Below are 19,424 nucleotides of genomic sequence, written 5' to 3'. Positions count from 1 at the left end.
CCTGTGCTGCCTGTGTCAGCCCCTGGTGGTTTTCTGTTGCTAACTGTGGAGGAGTTTGCAGCATGCTGAGTCCATTTGGGAACCATAACACCACAGGAATTTATGAATCACAATGAATCACGTTGCCAGGTACAGGCAGGATTATCCGTGTGTGATCTGATAACTCCCGGACGTTTAATCACCTGTGGCAGGTTCTGAGCACTTTGCATGACAAGAAACAGAACTGACCTTTTAAGGTGAAACCACAAGAAGGTGTTTCTCTCACAGGTCTTTCCTCACCAGGCTTGTTTAGAGCATCCCTGGGAGCAGCAGGATCTCCTGGCCTGGCAGGAGCAGGAGGGATTGCTGTCCCTCAAGTGTTCTCACACCTCAGGAATCCCACTGGGATTTGTGCAGCAATTTCAACATCGAGGAAAGGAACTGAGTCTGAATTTTGCTTGGGGCTGTTGTTGCAAGGTGTCCACAGGCACTCAGAAGCCCACATGGTCTCCCAAGAAGCCTGGAAAGGTTCTGCCATCCCAGAGGAGGCATGGCTGGGCCTGACCCGTGACTGCAACCCAGCCCCACAGTGTGTGTGCAGGGTCAGAGCTGCCAAACCCCTGCCATTTGTGCATCCTTCATGCCCTCCTACCCCACAACCCAAGGGAAACACTTTTCCCCTATGAAGAGCTGCCTCTGTCAAAATATGAATTATGAAGATAATGAAATGCCCCTTGCCTGTCTGTGGCAGTCCCTTCCTGCTGTCCCCCAGTAGCACAGCAGCTCAGGTGGGTGCCACCAGCCCAACATTCCCAACAGCCTCGTGTGCTAAGCTTGGCTTACCCAACACAGATACATCTGCTGTGTGAGCACAATTGCATTTAATTGCCAAAATAAATTTAAAATAATTGCCCGGGTAACATTCCCCCTTCCAGGGTTGTTTGTGGATGAGCAGGGCTTTTCTGGGTGAGCCCACACTCTGCCCAGGCACTGGCAGCAACTTTTCCAGACAGCCAAAGCCCAAATCCTGCTCTGGAACGCTCCCCCACGGCCCTTGGATTGGTTTCAAGTGAAAAGCAAAACGGCGACATTTTAAATGTTGCCTCCCACACAGTGTCTCTCTTCAGCCTCCGTTGCCACTTGCTGCGGGTTCAGAAGTCTCTGGTGGATCAGTCTACCCCCGGAAAACTGTGGGTTTGCTAAAATAGAAGCATTTTTGCAGAAGGCAGTGATTTGGATGAATATTTTGCCAGCACACATCTCAGGGACTTGCAATTTGTTTCAGCATTTTGTGTTTTTATTTTATTTTGGATTTAGTTGTCTTGTAGGCAATACTACCAAAACAGAATATCTTAATGTTTGTAAATAATTTTGGTGGGAGGGGCGGGGGGAAAACCGTGATTTTCAAATCTGTTTTGAAATGCCAAGATTCCCTACCCAGCAGTAGTCTCATTTTGCTCTCATCTCACGGTATCAGCTCTGGTTACATAGAACTTAATGCCACTGGGAAAGGACCTGAATGTCGTTCCCAGTAATATGCTTTACTTTCAGGATGGTGAATTATTTAAAATTCTTTCTATGGCTTTAGTCTGTCCCAAGTCACAATCTCATATTTCGTTAATGTCAGTCTCATAATCGATTATTCCTTTTCTGGTAGCAGCTGGCATCTCCTGTCAAGGTCCAAGGTGCAGTTGATACCTTCCTGGGTGGTGATGGAGAGCAGGGCAGATGGAGGCTGCTGTGATGCACCAGCTCAGCCAAAGCTGGAGATGTCCGTGACCTTCACAGCCCAGGGTGAGTTGGAGGAGAGCAAAGCCAACAGCTGAGCAGAGAATTACACCAGCCAAGTGAAGCAGACCCTGGGCTTGGTGGATCCTAGAGAGAAATCATGGGACAAAACAGGACTGTCCCTTTCAAGGCAATGGGGAGTGTTTGAATTTGAAATGCCTTGGTAATTGCTGTTTTCTGGCACCTGGGAAAACTGCTCAGTAGTCACAGCAGGAAAAAAGAGTAAGGAATAGTGTGTCCAGTGGAAATTCCTGCAGCTCTTGGCTCAGCAGTGCAGAATTATGGGAGACTGGAGCCTGCTCAGGACACTGGAGCTAACACCTCCACCCTTGCAAGAAGTGGGATCTTGGGTGACCGCAAGTGGCGAGCTTGGGATGTCATTAAAATGCAACTCCTGCAGCAGCAGAGAGCCCAGAATTCCCCCCTGAGCAGTTTCATCATGCTGCAAACCTAGAGGGAAGGTGCTACTTACTAAATCACCCAAAGCACTTCCTGCAGCACCTGTTTTTAACTCCCATCTCCTGCCCCAGTGGTGGCTAGACCCATGTGCAAAGGGCTGGAGCTGCAGCACAGGTTGCCATTGGGATGGATGCAGGAGCAGTAACACACAGGAGTAACCCCTGTGCCCTCACCATGGGCAGAACCAGAGCATGGCCATACTGGACTGCACTTCTCCAGCACTTGGACTATGACCCTTCCAGCTGCCTGCTTACTTCTCAGCTTTCTCTTTCTCAAGGGCTTCAGGAAGCTGCAGAGGTTCTGAGATTTTTCTTTTCCCCTTTCTTGAAAGTGTGGCTAAAAATAAAGGGAGTGTTGAAACCAAGCCCAGCCCAGAGGCAGAGTGTGTAGGTGTGATGCAAACCAGCACCTGGGGCTGTGAAGCATCCTGGGGGAGCTGGCACCCATCTGGCAGAAATGTTCTCTCTTTCTCCTCACTCTTTCTCTGGCTCCTTGTCAAAGAGCACACAAGATGCTGAACCTTAAGTACTCCTGTTTGAAAATTACCTAAACGCGTTATTCTGTTTATGAGGAGAAGAGAACAAGGAGAGGACAACAGTTTTCATTTGCAAAACTATCTGGGACCCCTGAGCTACTGCTGTGCTCTCTGGTTTTATTTCCTGGCTGAAGGTTTCTAGAGGTGGATGGCAGAAAACAGTGGTGGCAGATACTGCTTTGAGGTGGTGGATGAGGATATTTCTGAGGTTTTGCCCCTGGCAGGTATAAATAGACCAGCAGACAACATGCAGTGCACAGGGGTGAGTTCTTGGACAGAGTCCAATGGAAAGGAACTCCTTTAAGTGTCATAAAACCATGGAACTTCATCTTAGAGCCTGTAAGGAAGGCTGCTGTGTCTCCTTAATTACAGGTTTTCCAGGGCTGCACAACATGGGCATGCCAGCCCCACAGTGCCCCCTCACCCACACCCTCCCAGCAAGCATGTGGGCAGGTCTTGGGGTGTGATGGGGAGTCTCCCCTGGAAATGGGGGATTTACAGGGACTTTGTACAGTGAGAAAAGTCTTAAAACATGTGCATGACACTACCACAGACCCCCAGAGGATCCATGTCTGCACCCTGCCAGAGCAGAGGGTGCTGGGGCAGGGTGGCCATTAACATGTCAGTCCTTAAACAGCCTAAGGACTACAGCTACCACGGATTAAGGGCTGTGGTGAACAAACATGGACTTGGTGTCATCCCAGTGGGGTGGAGATTGGCATTTGGTACAAGGGGAATGTGCCCCTCTTGGGTTCAGTAAATTGCTTGGCAATACCGTGATCTTGGAGCAGCTCTGATCCTCCCTTTGAGGAGGCTGTGTGCAGCCATAGGGATGGGAGAGAAAAAGGGCCCGGATTTGGTGGGTAAAGGTTGCACAGGTGGGACAATGCATGTACAAGATGAGTGTTAGGAGCTGCATTGGTCTGCAGCAGCCTACACGGGGCACCTCTTGGGCACAGCATCCCAGCAGCAATCTGAGAGGCAAAAATTGCCCTCTCCTCCCTGCCTTCTCCATCCCCAATTCCTTTGGCAGGACTGCAAAATGGTAGGAAAGGATCCTCAAAGCGGGGCGAGTCAGAGAGCTGTGAAGGTGGAAAGAGGGCTGTGAAATCCGGGTGTGAACCAAAGGGGCTGTGATTCCAGGGGCAACTTCTCAGGGAAGGGCTTCCAGGGACAGTGCAGCTGGTGATGTCTGTGGACACCAGCCAAAGAAAAAGCCACGAGAGCTGCCAAGACCCTGCATTAACCTGCCCTCCCCTCGTCCACTGCCCTTGCTGAGGTAAGAGCAGGGCTGGAAGCAGTTTGTTCCCCACCAGCCCCTTCCTGCTCATCGGGAGCCAGCGGCAGGAGCAGGAGCTGCTCTCACAGAGGGACCCTGCAAATCCTCGGATGAATGCCCAGGCCCAGAGCTGTTTCCCAGGGGGATCGGGCTGGATTGGATAATTAATCACAGCTTGTCTGGGGGAGGATGAGGAAGTCTGAATAAAGGTGTTAACGGCTCTTAAAGGCTTTCCTGGTTCGCAGAGGGTGCTGCCTCAAACAGATTATCTGGAAATATTATTAGCTGGAGTGGGAAAGGTTTTTTTTTTTCCTTCTCTAGGCTCTTTGCAGCAACCCTAAATCTGCTTGAGCTGAGGAGACAGGCTTTATTGTGCAGGGGGAGGTGGGGGAGAGGTGTTGGCTGTCAGTGGGTCAGCAATTAATTGGTTTATTCCTTTCTCACGGTTATTTTCTAACCAACATCGGCTAAAGCTGTGGTGCCCACTTTGTCCCAGCTCAGGAAACAAGAACCACAGGGATTTGCACCGGGGGGACCCCAGGCCAAGAGACTGGCTTTGCAGGGGCTGCTGGGAGGTCTCTTGTCCTGCCAAGCCTCTTTCCCTGTTATCTCCTCTTAGGAGGAGGATGTGATTAGTGTTTGCTGCCGTGGGATGTCAGCTGGGGGATGAGAACTGTGTGCCAAGAGGAGGAAAGAGCTGCCACAGGCGGATGGTGAGTGAAAGCAGAGACCTGCCCTTTTTGCTCCAAAGGAAACTTCCTTTCAAATGTCTCTGTGGCTCATTAGTTCAGACAAATGCTCTTGTTCAGCCCTGTGCTACCTTCTGGCCTGGCAGAAGTGACCCTCGGTGAGGGTGGGCTCTCCTCCATCTGCTGCTGCCATCTGGGAAATCATTTCTGATTAATCCAGCTTTATTGAAATGACATTCCTGTTTACCTGTGGCTTTGTTACAATTCTAGAGCCTATCCAGGTCAGAAACAGAGGGTGCCATCAAAGCAGAAACTTCGTGCCCTGCCAGCTCCAGCTCAGCCCAGCCTTTACCACCAGCTCTGCTGCAGTGGGTGGTGGGGCTGTGCAGGCACAGCTGTGCCAGGCAGTGGAGCTTGCTGTGAGCACAGTAATTGCTCTGATGGTGCATCTTGAGCTGAGAAATCACCTTTCAGGCCAGAGCAGGGATAGAGAAAGAGCAGGGTCTGAAGGATTTCAGTAGTTGTAGCTTGGCATCCTTCTGGCTCAGAGAGAAAAGCAGAAATTTTGAGTCCTAGAAAGGTGATGGAGTGGGGACTGTGGAACTGCTGGTGCAGGGCAGTCCCCTCTCTGAGCCTTCCTGGCCTCCACAAGGCCTGCTGGGCAAGTGGGAGAACCCCTCCATGGAGAAATTAATTTGAAATCACATTGTCCACAGGGAACACTCCCTGTTGCAGTGCTGCTGCTTCTCTTCCTATGTATTTAATAGGAATTAGTCACTCTGAGCAGAGTCCCATGGGCTGCTTTCTTCATGGTTGCACTGATTTCCAACAACTAAGCTAGCCCTGAGGAATGGAAACAGCAAATTTCCAGGCCTCTCTTTTTCCTTTACAGAAGACTGTCCCTTTCACACACGAAACACGGCGAGCCTAAACCGGATCCCCATTCTCCATGGGGATCAACCTGCAGGGATGACGAGAGAAACACAGTGAGTGCCCAGCTCTGCAGAGCTCAGCTGCAGAACCACAGGATTCACCAAAGCCCTTCAAGCCAGATCATTCCCTTTCTCTTGACTCAGGGCTGGAAATAACGGCAGGTACGGAGAATCCATTGCCAAGAGCTGAATAACCCTCAGCGCAGCACTGATGGCTCCACAAGCACTTCTCCAGCTGCTGGAGACTGCAGCAGCACTCCCTGGAGTGACACAGACACAGGTGGTGCTGGCATGTGTCTGGAAACAGCCCAACAGTGACAGGAGGCTGAAATTTCTGCTTGTTTGGGCCCTTCCTCTCTGCCATGGGACCTCTCACCAAGGCCTGGGGTTTCCAGGCAGCCCAGTGTCAGCCCCTGGTGGGCCAGAGGCAGAGCAGGGAGATAATCTGCTTCTTGAGTTAAAATTGCTTTTTTCCTCCCAAATGGTCCTTCAGGATTCACAAAGCTGTTAAGAGCAGAGGGGGATTTGGCTGGCCAGTCTGCAAGGCAGTGTTGGGTTGGAGGGGAAGGGAGCAGGCACTGCCTGGGTGGGCACTGGAGACAGCACATAAACCATGGGAAGGGAATGCTGGCCAAGGGCTCCAGGAAGCCCTGAATGCAGCACACGTTGTTGAATAGCTCCTATGGGCTCATACTGAACCCAAGAGCTGTGTCCACACCCAACGGTGCAAGATTTTTCTCCAAGGGCGCCCTGAGAGCCTGGAGCAGGCAGGGGCCAGGAGAGGGACAGGCTCTTTGATGTTGGACTGGTTACTGTGTTAACTCAAAAGCAAAGGGCCAGTGTTTCTGGTCTGCAATACAAGCTCTGAACTAAGCCATGCTCTTGCATGTTCGGGCATTCCTTTCCTTCTTGCAGGATGTTTCTGGTATCGCATTTCTCATGGAGATCAGACACGTGGTCAGGAGGGGGGCACACTGACACTGACAGTGCTTGATAAGGCAGATGGATACTCCAGGGGGAATAACTGGACAAAAGGCTTGTCACAGGCATCTCCAGCCATATTCCCCTGTGGCCTTGGCTTCCCTTCAGCCTTTACCTCTGCAAAGCAAGCTGGACTGTAGCCACTGGGACTGAATGCATGGAGCTGGCAGTCTTGTGCTGCCCACTGCAGTGATAGATATCCATAATGTCCATGATGGAGAAGAGATCAGCCCCTCGTTCTTGCCTTGAAAAGCCTCCTGTTGCCAGGCAAGGACCAAGGCTCACACCCCAGCTTGTGTGCCATCAGTAACCTCTCCTGCTGTTAAAATTGTGTTGTCTCTCTTAATCATAAAAGGCTTATTTTCCCACACTGGAAAATGAATTCAGCACTGCTAGCAAAGCTGGGGGCTGGGAAGTTTTAATTACTGTTTGTACAGGGCTCTGGGGTGAATGGTGCTGGAGGCCTGGGAAGGGTTATATTATATATTAGCAGTTACTTATATTTTATTTTATACCTGAGTTCTGTGGTCTCATGAGCAGCTCCTTCCTGATGGCCCTGCAATGGGGCTTCCTAACACAAGCAGTACCAATCGCCCTCTCCTGTCACAGTTACTGCTGCTGAGCATCACTGCAGAGTGAGAAGTCCAATGTCCACCTACAGCCAAAATAAACTCAACTGGAGAGTGCCTGTAAATACCCACCTGCTATGCAGGGAAGAAGAGTCCTAAAGCTCTCCTCTCACAAGCCTTTTCCCATTAAAACATCTCTTCCTCAGGCAATTCAGCCACATGCTGCATTAACCTTCCTGCCCCTTCCTTGTTCAGAACAACACCTTCTTAATTATAATCCATCAAACTCCTCTCCCCTCTACCTGGAAAAAAAATGGGATTTGGGGACAAGGAACAAATACAAAGTCATAAGTCTATTTTCACGGGAAAGGAAATCAATCCAGCACCCTGCTGGGAGCCCTGCTTTGCCTAAACCCTGGCAAGATGCAGTAAGAAGTTAAGGCTCTTAGCAGGCGAGCACTACAAGAGCTCTATTAAGCACAGCTCCGGTCTTTGTGGTCAAGTGCTCCCGCTGCACCCGGCGCTCCCCGCTTGGCACAACGGGGCAATTGTGGCAGCACCCTGCCAGCACCCTCTGCTCAGGGGACAGGCTGCTCAGCAGCCCCTCACAGGCCAGAGCCAGTGCTTTGGAAAATGATTTTGCAGAGGGATATGAGTGCTTTGATACTGGCGAAGTCTTGGGAAAAGGACACATTAGTTATCAATCAGTGTGTGCCTGCATGTGTTCAGCTGCAGGCCTGTGATGGTGTCTAGGCTTGTGATGCCACCCACGTGAAAATCAGTGAGAGAATATGATCACTTTGATCTAACATTTTCTAGGGTTTTTTCCCCCCCACACTAGTGTTTTGGTGGCACACTTGGTTTTCTGACAGAGACTTCTGAAATATTCCACCGATTACTTCAAAGGACAACACTGGAGTTATTTAAAACTTGCCCAAGCTTACCAAATGCAAAATCCTCTCCAAAAGACATGCTTTCCCTCTCCAGCCCTCTGCCACCTGGTGGTTCCTCCTGAACGGTGGCTGCTGGGCTGCTGGGCAGCGCCTCGCTGCCTGTGCCAGGCACAGTGGGCAGGGCAGATGGCCCAGGGGAGCCCCCAGGGTGAGGGCAAAGCCCAGGAGTGACAGCACTGCAGTCAGCACCCAGAGGGTGACATGCCAGCACTGCTCCCGATGTTTGCCTTGCAATATGGGACAGACAGAAGGCAGGAAGAAATTTAGCTGAGCCTCTGTGCCCCCGATGCTGCTGCTTGGGAGGGTTTCATTTACTGCCAGGTCCTGCATGGCTTCTGCCAGGTGGCTGCTGTGGCTGTCCCAGGGCAGGGCTGCAGCTCCATGGGTTACCAGGTCTTGTCACTGAAATCAGGCAAGGAACACATTCACCAGTGCTCCCAGCAGCACCAGAGTGTGTCAGGGTGTGAGGGAGCCAGCCCAGCCCCACACCAGGGAAGGACAGGAAGGGATGAGGGTGACAATCCAGCTCACATCCCACCAGCACTTCCCCACTGCTGAGCAGGTGTCAGAGGAACGTATTTTGCAAAGTGTTTGTTCAGTTTGGAGTAACTCCTCTCTCAGGATATTCTTCTCCTCAGCCTGCCTGCCATAAAGAGGGGAGGGATTCAGTGTGAAGCCACAAAAGCAACCTTGAGGAAAAAACACAGATTGTCTCCTGTCCCCCAGCCCAGCAATGCAAAGGGGAGAGGCTGTCCATGGATATCCCCTCAGGTCAGCATCCTGGGCAAGGCAGCACCCCTGGGTGCTCAGCAGTCTCTTTGGGTGAAGTTCTGTTTGAGCTGGCTGCCACTGATCCCAGCCTGTCTTCAGCTCACACATGCTTTTAACCTTTTGGGGAGGGGTCAGCGTGGCCAGCAGCTGCTGAGGACAGTGCTACAACTCAGTCACATCCCTGCTCAGGGCATGGACTGTAAACACAGCAGGGAAACCAGGCCACATCCCAGCCCAGCCTGGCTGCCTGCCTCCAGGTCCCCATCACCCAGAACCTGGAGCTCACCTCTCTTTCCATTACCTCTAAGCAGCAGTGGTGAATGCTTCAATGATATTACCTAAAAATAAAAATGTCAACAGAAAGAGCCATTTAATAACATGAGTCTGTGCATCTTTGGGCCTGAGCAATCAACAAGCTGGGAGAAGAAAAGCTGAAATAGTCCAGGAGTGTGAAGGTAAAAGTCCCTAACTGCCCAGGGACCTGCTGTGCCCACCATCACCTGGGGCAGCAGGGCTGTTTGAGGACTCTTTTCCCTTTCTCCCTAGGCAAATAGCCAGTTCTCTCCAAAAGCAGTCTATCTGTCTGTTACTCTGCTTGATTAGAAGAGTCTGTATCTGGAAACAAGAAATAAAACCTGTGTGACCCTGCTGAGATTCCTGTAGTGTGGCAGTGCAGGGTCACTGTTCTATCACCCGCAGGGGCTGGTAATTTTCTGTTATGGCTTTCTTTGGGAAAGGATACAGGCACCCTGTGTTAGAGAAGGCTTTGCAAGCAGGAATATATAAACCCAGCTCATAATAGCCCTAAATATCAGAAGTGGCTTTTGATTCTAAACTCAGGAGCTGTCTTGACAGTGGTACAAGAGAGAAACCAGAGAGCAAATACTTTATGCAGCCTTTTGGGGAGTGACTGGATGAGCTGGAGCATAAAGATAACAAAATCAGCTCCTTCTGCCAGTTCAGGAAATGTTAAACCCCTGCGATTCAGGTTTTTGGGAAATGACCCTTCTTGGCATTCTTGCCTGCCTTCCTCAGGCCCTCATCTGTGTCCATCAAAATCCTTGGCTGGATCCTTTACAGGAGCTGGGGACAGGAGCTTCTCCCAAGCAGCTGAACACAGGTGGTGAATTCTCAAGCAATGAAAGCACTGGTATGAGCTTCATTAACCCATCTTTTGTGCTCCATCTAAGTGAGCAGGTCTGAAGGCTGTGCTGCCTGCTTCCAGAGCCCAGCTCAGTGCAGAACAGGGCATCCGAGGACATCAGGAGGACACTGAAAGCCTTGTCATACAGCCTAACGTCTCACAGCAAGTGTCTATTAATAAGCTGTGCCCACGCTTCCTCCAGGTATTTACAGTGCCCTTTCTCCCTGTTAGCTTTGAAAACCACAGCTCTGTTCCACAGAGCAAGTCTTTTTCTTTTAGTGAGGCATTTGGTGCCACAAGTGCGTTTGACTGGGGCTGTGTGCTGGTAAAAACCTACCTCATTTTGGGAAGTGAGCAGGATTTCCCTTTAAAAATGATCTCTCTCTCCGGATGAACAGTTCCTGCCTGTCCTCTGGGATCCTCTGCTGTGGAGTCAGTGGCTGGCTGGCTTTAATGCTGGCTGGAAAAGGGAGCCACCGAGCCCACAAAATAGAGTGGTGACAGCATCAGTCCAGCCAGCAAGGTCACCTCCCCCTGGGCAGGTTATCATAGGGAAACAGGGGCAGGTGGGGATTCCCAGGGGCTTGGAAGGGCATCTTTGGAGGCTTGCTAGTATATGGGGACCCCAAAAAACCATCAAGGGTGGCTGGTTTCTTACCCTTGCCCAGGGCAGAGCTCCTTGTGCCACACTGGTTCTTGGGCAAATTAGCCAAAACTGGCATAGCTGCAAAGTGGGGCCAGCTGACAACTGGGATAGGCCTGGCCTGTGGGTCAGGATGGGCTGGAAAGTTAAGGAAAGAAGCATTTGCAGCCCAGGGAAACAATGGGGAAATGAAATGGAAATTGGGACCTCTGAGTACCTCTACCTTTCCCCACGGAGAGCTCTGGGGTGTAGAGAGCAGTTCCCAAAATCCAGCTCTGTTATAATTCAGTTGTACCCTCAGAGAAATCTCTTTTTGCTGTTAGATGTGCAGTTGATGCTGATTTCCTTCTCTTCAGCTGGAGCTGGACACAAAGGACAGAATCTTTGGTAAAGAGTTATTTATGGAGAAATTGATCTTGATTTGCATCACTAATACCAAGCAAGATGGTGCCATGACTTTCTCACCATGGGTAAGGACAGGACTCAGAGGAGGTTGAAAGCCTCAAGGTCCTGTGAATGTTAGGAGCATGTTTCAGCATTGCTGGGTTGCAGGAGGAGAACCCTCACTGGAAATTTGCCTCACTGGAAAAACAGCCCTGCAGAAACCACAAGAACCCGTCGTTCTGGTCAGGCTCTCAGATTTTGTTGGGATTTTTTGAATACTCCTTTACAATTAAAAATCCCACTGAGCTGTCTTGCAGTTTACAAGACCAATTGGGATTGGGATGGTGCAGATAAGCTGGCAAGCAGGATTGCCCTGGAGCATCAAACTGCCTTAAATTAGCCCCCTGTGCCTGCAGGAACATGGTGCTGGCAGCTCATTGCCCCTCCTGGTAAATTAGATATTGCATGGGGACTTAGTCACACTGGAGAAGTACAAGGCTCACAACTTGCTGAGACAAATTTCTCCCAGCTTTAATTAGCCGTGAGATGCTGAAGTGCCTGAAGCTCTCTCTCTCTGCCCATGTTTACACTCAGTGAATCAATATAGTTTGGACTGAGGTCTCCAAATATTTGCTGTTAGCAAATATTGCTGTTTTGCCTTTCCAGCTCTCTGCAATTAGCTGGAAAACAATGGTTTGTATCCCCAGTCTTTTCAAAAACAAAAGGGTGGATGTTCAGGTCCCAGGACTTCAGCAGGAAAGCCAATGCTGCTCATCTGGCATCTCTGCTGTGTCCTGGCCCTGAAAAGAAATGAGAGGAGGAGAAGTTTCTGGCACCCCAAGGATTGAGTAGGGATCACTTAGCAGGAACTGCTAGTACAAGTGAAGGATCCCTTAACATTTGAGACTTGATCCTCTCTTTGCTGTGTGTTTTTTTTCCATTTGAGGACACTCTCTCCTTTCCACATCTCCTCCCCTCCTTCATATTTCTCTTAGTGGCACAATGACAGCCAGGAAACTGAGGTGACATTCTGATGGTACAGGAAGGTTCCCATCCAGCCAGCTTACAATTGCAAGTGCTGGACTTTCCCCTTCTCATGTGACAGCAAATGCACTAAAAACCTTAAAAATAATCTGCATTTTAACCATGGTTATGCTAAACAGCTTTTAGAATGCAGTGAGGCAAAAGATGCAGTGATGCAAAAAGTGCTGTTGGCAGCTGTTAAATAATTGTGTTTAATTTGCAGTAACAAAGCACGTGAAATCCATGTCATATAAACTCTGCTAGGGTAAGTGTTGTTTTCTATAAAAATGCACAAGGTTAATTTAAAGATTGCAGGTCTGCTGACCCTCCAGATTGTTGTACAACCATTGTGATGTGTAAAAACGGATGTGAGAGGCAGCCAGGTGGATTTACATGTTCGTGCTGGCAGCAGAGAGCTGCAGTTGCTCAGTGGGAAAGGATGGGTTTGAACACGCCTGGCATGAGAGCATGAGCTTAAAAACCTCCAGCTCATAAGGACTCATCCCTGTTCCAGGGGCTCTGTCTGAACCTGGCTGCAGTGAGCTGCGCCAGGTAAGGCTGGGACACTCACCCTCGTGTCAGCTGGCACTGACTGTGGCACTGACTGCCAGCAGTGTTCATGGCAGTGGCCACAGAGCCCTGGCCGGTGGCAGCCCTGCCTTGGCACTGAGGAAGCAGCCCCAGCACAGCAAGGGGACAGCTTGGCTCTCTAGCAGGGGAGGGGAAGAACCTGTTTGGCTCTGATAAATGATGCTGTTCTCCTCAAGTTAAAATGGAGCTTGAGCTGGTACTTTATTTCTTCCACCCAAGCTCAGAAAATGGGAACCTTGGTTGCTGGGATATTTTCTTTTGCCAAGCCTCTGCACAGCTCAGTTTCAGCAAAAAGTAAGCCCAGCCCCTGAGACATCTGTGTCGAGGATGTGGTCCTTGGTAATGGTTCAGCATGAATATTTAAGCCAACACGAGCAAGTGACGTGGAGAGCAATCCCATTGCACAGCCTCATGGGTTTCTGCCTCGATTATAGCAGTGTGAAGGAAAAGAGAGGCAGGAACAAGAGGTGGAGACAAGGAGGTGACCCTGCTGTCAGGAAAGCAGAGGCCTGACCCTGCTAATGTGCTTCATCAGGGTGATTTGCTCATTTGGACCCTCCAGCATCTTTGTTGGGAGGTGCTGCCCAGCCCATTGTGCCCAGCCAGATGCTGCTGTGATGGTGAAGCTTCACCATTCACGTTGTGTTGCACCTTGGAAAGCCATTTGCTGTGTGTGCTGTTGCTTGTGATACTGGGGAACTGAGAGGGTTTTCTCTTCTCCAGTTACCAGAGTGGCTGAAAGGCACAAGTTCTGTAGTACGTGGTGTTTTATCTTCCATCTGTCTCTGGGCTGGAAGAAGCCAAAAAGGGAGTAGAGGATTGCATTTACCCCTTCTCCCAGCGTGGGTTAGGAGAAGCAAAACGATAAATCAGGAGACATTTCAGCACTTAGCTCTTGTTTTTACAGAAATCACTATACATTACAACTGCCTTTGCATATGTTATAGCACTTTAAAAAGCCAATGTAGCTAATCTGGAAGTTCGCTTGTTCAGAGAAATACAAAACATGTGCAGCCATAAAAATCCCTCGTTTGATGTCAAGCTATTGCATTTTCAAGTGTCTGAAAGGCAATCACAATTATGCATCCAAAGAGTTTGCCTTGAGTCACCCCAGCTCCTTGTGGCTGGTGAGAACAAAAAGATCAGCAGAGCTTTTTGAAAAGTTGTGTTGAGTTGTAGCTGCATGGGACAGATATTTTGGTAACAAAGGCAGCCCCCATCCAAGGGCTCCCCTTTAGAAGTGGGGCAGTGTGGTTTGGTGCAGTTGGGAGAGGAAAGGTAGTCTGGCTGAAAAGGGCAGAAACAAGCCAGGTGATGCCAAAAAGTTGGAGAACTAATGATCCTGGCGCAGCTGGAATCCCTCTTACATGGAAAGGTGACTCATGGGGGTTTGGGGTTGCAAAATGTTGTCCCATCTCTGAGAGATGGTGAGGCGTTGGATATTTGTAAGTTTTCTCTCCTCTGGTTCTTGCTAGTACAAAATCTGTGTGAATTTGTCATTTTTGGAAAGGCTGCTTCTCCCTGCCTAGATAGATCAAGAGGTTTAGCAGTTACTGGTGGTATCTATAAGATCTGTATGTGCATGCACAGATAGGGTGACCACATAAACCCTCATCCCATGGAAAACCAGACAGAAAACTGGCCCTTCCAAGTGCTTGACTCAACTTTGACTCTAAGGACTGTTCCCAGGCCCCCTTTTTATTGTCACTAGGACATTTGCTGTGTTTGATTGCTGGATGGGAGTAGGGGGAGGACAAGTGTTGAGCTTAATAGTAATAGTTAATAGTAGCTGGTTGTCTCCAAAAGTCTTGCTCTGCCCTGATCCAGATGATGACCAGGTCATCTTGCTCCCTCTTCTGCTGCAAAGAGCTGCTTGGCCAGGCCTAATCATGTTACCAGCTTCAAAAATTGTTCCATCTGGGGAAGGAGAGCTGTCTTCAAAGGGGGAAGGGGGTCAGGCATGCCAGGTGTGTGGGTCCAGGCAGGGGGACAGCTGGGGGCTGCCCCACATGGCAGTGGCAGCCTGTTCAGCTGGAGCAGAGGACAGCAGTGAGCTGGCAGTAGCAGTTGGTGTATTTCCTGCCTGTAACCTACTTAAGGGGAAAGCTGAAATCTGTTGCAGGAACAAGCAGCCAGGAGCATTGGATGCTGCTGGAAGGAGGAGTGTGATTCAGCCACCTGAAGGCATCTCCCTGTAGGAGAATTACCTTCCCTATAAAGCAGCAGGCATTGCTCTTAAGTGTTATCAAGCTTAAATCGGTTCCCTAGGTGACATCCCGGTAAGTGGATTTCCCAATTAAGCACATCCCGATTAAGTGGGATGTACTGTAATTACAGAGCGCTCAGCACCAGGAGCAAATCAGATCCGTTCGCAGCAGAAGGGCCAGATTGAAGCTCTTCCCCAGTCTGCAGTGGGCTGTACCCAGGCTTTTCTGTAAGCATGGATGTGGGCAGGCAGGAGATGGGATTCTGCAGCCACCCCCGCCATGCCAGCCAGCAGTGTTCCCTGCAGGAGGAAGAGGCTGGAGGGAGCCCTGGTGCCACATCTTTAAACACCCTGCTAATGGGAGCATCCTCCTCTAGAGGTGGCACTCATGTCTCCTGCTAGTCCACAACCTGCTGGATGAAGCCTTTGCTCCTGCCAGAGAAAATACACATTAGCAGAGCTGGCTGCTCCCTCCAGGCAGACAGTTCAGCCCTTCAGAGCCAAATTCCCTCTGCACAACGCAGGTTTTTCTGTGATGGCTCCCCGCCCATCCTTCTGACTTCCTCTTCAAAGATGTCCCACTCCCAGCATGAGGCCTCATGGTCCTGGAGTCAGACTGGGGTGACATAAGCCCACTTCTCTAAAGCTTTGTGGTTCCCAGCTACTGCTGGGACATCATGGGGGAGAAGAAGAAAATGCTCCTTTGTTTGTTGCCTATTAGTGAAAGGAAGAAGAACAGAGCATTTACTGCCTTGGACACCTCTCAGAGCATTTTTAGCTGGATGGGGATATTAAATCTAACTGGAGATCTACTGGCAATTAACTGGTCCCCAGAGATGGGACATCTGGTGTAGATGAGGTGCAATCAGGGGTAAAATCTGTGTCAGGAGGGGTGTGAGGAGCAGGACCACTTTGGAACTGGAGCAGAACTCTAGATCTTTAACATGGACCCTCAGACCAGGCCAGTCTCCAGTGCAGAGCCTGTTTTAGCAGTCTCAAGGTTTACCCAGCTGCCTCTGGATCCTTAGCTCCCACTTGGCCAGGAGGGGATGCAGGTGATGCAGCACACTTTCCCTCGGGGCTCCCAGTCCCCTGGGTCATGCAGATCTTTGGTGGCCATGGTGCTTCCAGGGGCCCTGTGCCCACAGGCAAGATGGTCCAAAAGCTGTCACACCTACCACACCGTGTTCTTCACTGGGGCTACAGGCTGGGGACAGGAGCCTGGCCACCTCCTAGGGGTGAGACCTCACATTTTTGGGTGACACCTTACATTTTACACCTTACATTTTAGGGTGACCTGTTACATGACCTTTAGCTGCGGACAGAACATTACAGTAGGAGGGCAAGGGAAGCTGAGGAGCTGCTCCTACCTTTGAGGAGGTTATCCACATGGACACGAATTGGCTCTGTCCCATGTGGACGTGGATGGACCTGTCCTCCTGCTGGCTGGGCTCACCCCACACCACCGCAGCACCTCGAACTCCTTGGTGATGCCCTCTTGCCTGCCCCTGTGCCTGTTCTTCTCCCCCCCAGCAGCTTCCCTGCTCCCAGCAGCCAGGCTGCAGCGTCCCCACGCTGCCCATATCCAATCCACGGGAGATGTGCAGCACTCTGTGAGAGCAACGTCTGCGCTGCTGCTGTTCCACCCCCAGGCCCGTGCATTGCTGCTCCTTCCATACTGCTGGTTTTGCAGTGCCACCCACTGGCAGAGGCTCTCCAGAAATCCTCCTCTGCAGCTTTTCTCTGCCACAGGTGATGCACCAAAGATGAAATATTAGAAGGATAGCTCTGGTGGGTGTAATTCACAGAGTATGTCCCATGAGTGCTGGTCCTGGACATCTGGAAACTTTCTGGCATCCTTTCCCATGTATCTCAGTGTATGCTGAGCCCAAGCTGCAAGGTCGCTGTGTGGGCAGAGTCCCAGGTCTCAGCTCAGGCTGTGTTTATGTTTAAGGCAACTCATCCTGTCTCACCCCAAGGGCCATCCAGCCTCGAGTCCTGCCTGCAGCTGCTGGGGCAGGCAGGGGAAAGGAGGTTCCTCTCCCTACTTGCTGGGTCTGCCAGGCTGGTTTATGGAGGTTCTGCCTTTTTGTTTCCCTGTGCAGGATAAAACACAAAGCCCTGGCTGACACCAAAACCCACGCTGTGCAGGAGGGAATGTGCCTTCCAGTTGGGAGTGTGCTCCCAGAGGTGCAGGTTTGGGGACTCCTGGGAGACAGTGCTTTGGGGCCACTTCATTTAACAATTGCCAGGTCTCCCCGAATTTTCCTTGTCCCGGTCTGACCCCATTTACAGCCTTGTCTACATCCTCAGTCAAGAAACAGGAGGAGAGGCAGCAAAGGGACAGAGCAGTGCAGTTCTCAGGGTTTGCATGTGGTGACTGCCACACGCAGGGGCTGCTGCCAGCTTGCTACCCCATGGGGCAGCCAGAACCAGCCACTGCCCAGATGTGATTGCCATGTTCATGCAGCAGCAGGGCACGTGGATTGTCAGGAGCTTTCTCCCCAGCCTCCCAACAGGCAAGGAGTGCTCTTTTTAAATAAAGCCTAACAAATGGCATCTTGGGGGCGTCAAGTCCCGGAGCAGTGTCTTCCGAAAAGTATGAAAAGGCCCTGGAGGGGAGCCTGGCACAGCCTCCCAGATGACAGTAATTAAAGGCTTTTGCACTCAGGCACTGGGAGCTGCTCCTCTTGCAAATTGGCCTCGATTGAAGAGGAAGAGAATGATTGGACTGAAGGGGAGTGATGGGGGTGGCAGGCAAAGAAAATACGGAGGTAACTCTCAATTTGCCTTCTGATTTTTTTTTCCCTCTTCCTCTCTCCCAAACGGTGTCTGTGTGGGTGGAGGAGCAGTGCTCCAGCTCCACACAGCCTGGGCTGGCTCTGCCTGAGTGCTCTGGGGAGGTTAAGCTGAAAAGGAGCAGCTCTGCTCTGGTCCTGCCCACGCAGCCCCAGAACATCACCCAGTGTTTCCTGCAGCTGGCCCTGTTCTGGAAAGCTCTCCCGGCTGAGTGGCACCAGGGTCACCCATCCTTTTGCAGAGCTGGCAAAGCAGTTATCCCCTGGCCTGGGTTATTTATAGCCATTGCTCCCAGCAAGGGCCATACCACCATACTCCCAGTAAAGCTGAGGGGTTGCAGGTCTTTCCCCTATTTTAATTATAAAGAGGATATTGATAGCTTGTTTAATCCAGGTTTTGCCATGATATGTATTTTAGACCCTTGGTTTTTATTAAGTTATCTGAATCTATTTAGGTTCAGTGCTAAACCCTGCATCAGTGTGAACAGTTCCTGAAGGGCAGGTGATGGCATTACAGAAACGTGCTCCCTTCCCTCCCTAAAGCTGTGTCCCTCCTCAGACCCACGATCACCAAAGATGTTCCAGCTCTGGCTGGGGTCCGCCGTGGAGCAGTTTGTGTTGAAGTACTTGGAGAAATTACTGTGCTGTGAACATGGACGCCCCAAATCCATGGATGCTTCACCATGCAAGGCCAAGGAACTGGTCCAGAATTCAACCAAGAGCCTTTGACCTCCGAGCCCAGGCCATTAACAGTCAGGTAAAGCAACTTAGCTCAGGCTGTGGCAGGACAGAACATCTCTTTGGCCATCTGTGGAGAGAAGGTAAAGAAAGGGTTGATTGAATACAACTGTAAAAACTCCAGCAGAGTTTTTGAGCAGTCAGCCTTGCTCAAGGAAGCTGCTGGCCCAGTCTGCAGATGGATCCTCTCATCTGGGTCCAGTCCTGCAATTACCAAGCCCAGTGGCCAGACTTCTTGTGGGAAGATAGGGAAGCAGGTCCACGGCTCTGCATTTGGTGCTTGGTTAATATTTGGATGAGCTAAGTGGTGAGCTGGGTCTAGTGCAGCAATTGTGTTTGTTATAGGGCAGTAACTCTGCAGGGTTACCACGAAATTCGACACAGCTTACATGAGATGCAGGCTGATGCAGAGGCAGGGCAGCAAACCTTTGGCAGGAAAACACCCTGTGCTGGGGCAAACCTTGAATCACAAAGGTGATGTGACTGAACAAAGGCACTTTATCTGCTGGTTCAGGTGAGGTGTGAGGACCGAGTGCCCCTGTGTGCTCTACCACAGCCCATTCCCAGGCCCTGCAGTGGCACTCAGCCACCGGCAATCCTCCCTGGCCTTTCAGAGGGGAAGCTGTTTGCTGGGGGGAGCAGGGTAAGTGAAAGAGGCAAAACCAAACAAGCTGCTGCAGCTCCCTCAGCAGCGGAGGCGGTTCCTGTGTGAGCAGAGCTCAGCAGTGCTGTGTACCCAGAGCCCCACGCACAGCAGGCTTTGTGCTCTTCAGGTCCACTCCAAAAACTACTCAAAGCCCACAGATGATTCCTGAGCTTTGCATCCGGCCTCAAATACTCCACTAAACACCTGTAAAATGTCGCAGCTGTGAGCAGCTGTGAGTTGCCAGAGGAGCACCTACATGATGTTGGGGGGTGACAGCACCCCAGTGCCATGCAGCCAAGTGGGGACACCCTGGCCT

The 19,424-nt window shown here is 50.8% G+C and overlaps 1 long non-coding RNA gene across 2 annotated transcripts in view; it reads left to right on the top strand.

Annotated features, from left to right (window-relative positions):
- LOC137480577 (uncharacterized) overlaps nt 1-19,424 on the top strand; it is a 64,210-nt gene that overhangs the window by 27,188 nt on the left and 17,598 nt on the right. Inside the window, exons 2-3 of one of the 2 annotated variants that reach the window (XR_011002978.1) lie at nt 1,640-1,773; nt 4,660-4,753. This is a non-coding gene — a long non-coding RNA (uncharacterized lncRNA). Of the gene's footprint in view, nt 1-1,639; nt 1,774-4,659; nt 4,754-5,650; nt 5,824-19,424 lie in introns of those variants that run through there. The other variant, XR_011002979.1, reaches the window with a different exon arrangement.

The sequence above is a fragment of the Anomalospiza imberbis genome, chromosome 11 (genome assembly GCF_031753505.1).
Source record: "Anomalospiza imberbis isolate Cuckoo-Finch-1a 21T00152 chromosome 11, ASM3175350v1, whole genome shotgun sequence".
NCBI lineage: Eukaryota > Metazoa > Chordata > Aves > Passeriformes > Viduidae > Anomalospiza > Anomalospiza imberbis.
This window is presented reverse-complemented; position numbering and strand designations above follow the sequence as displayed.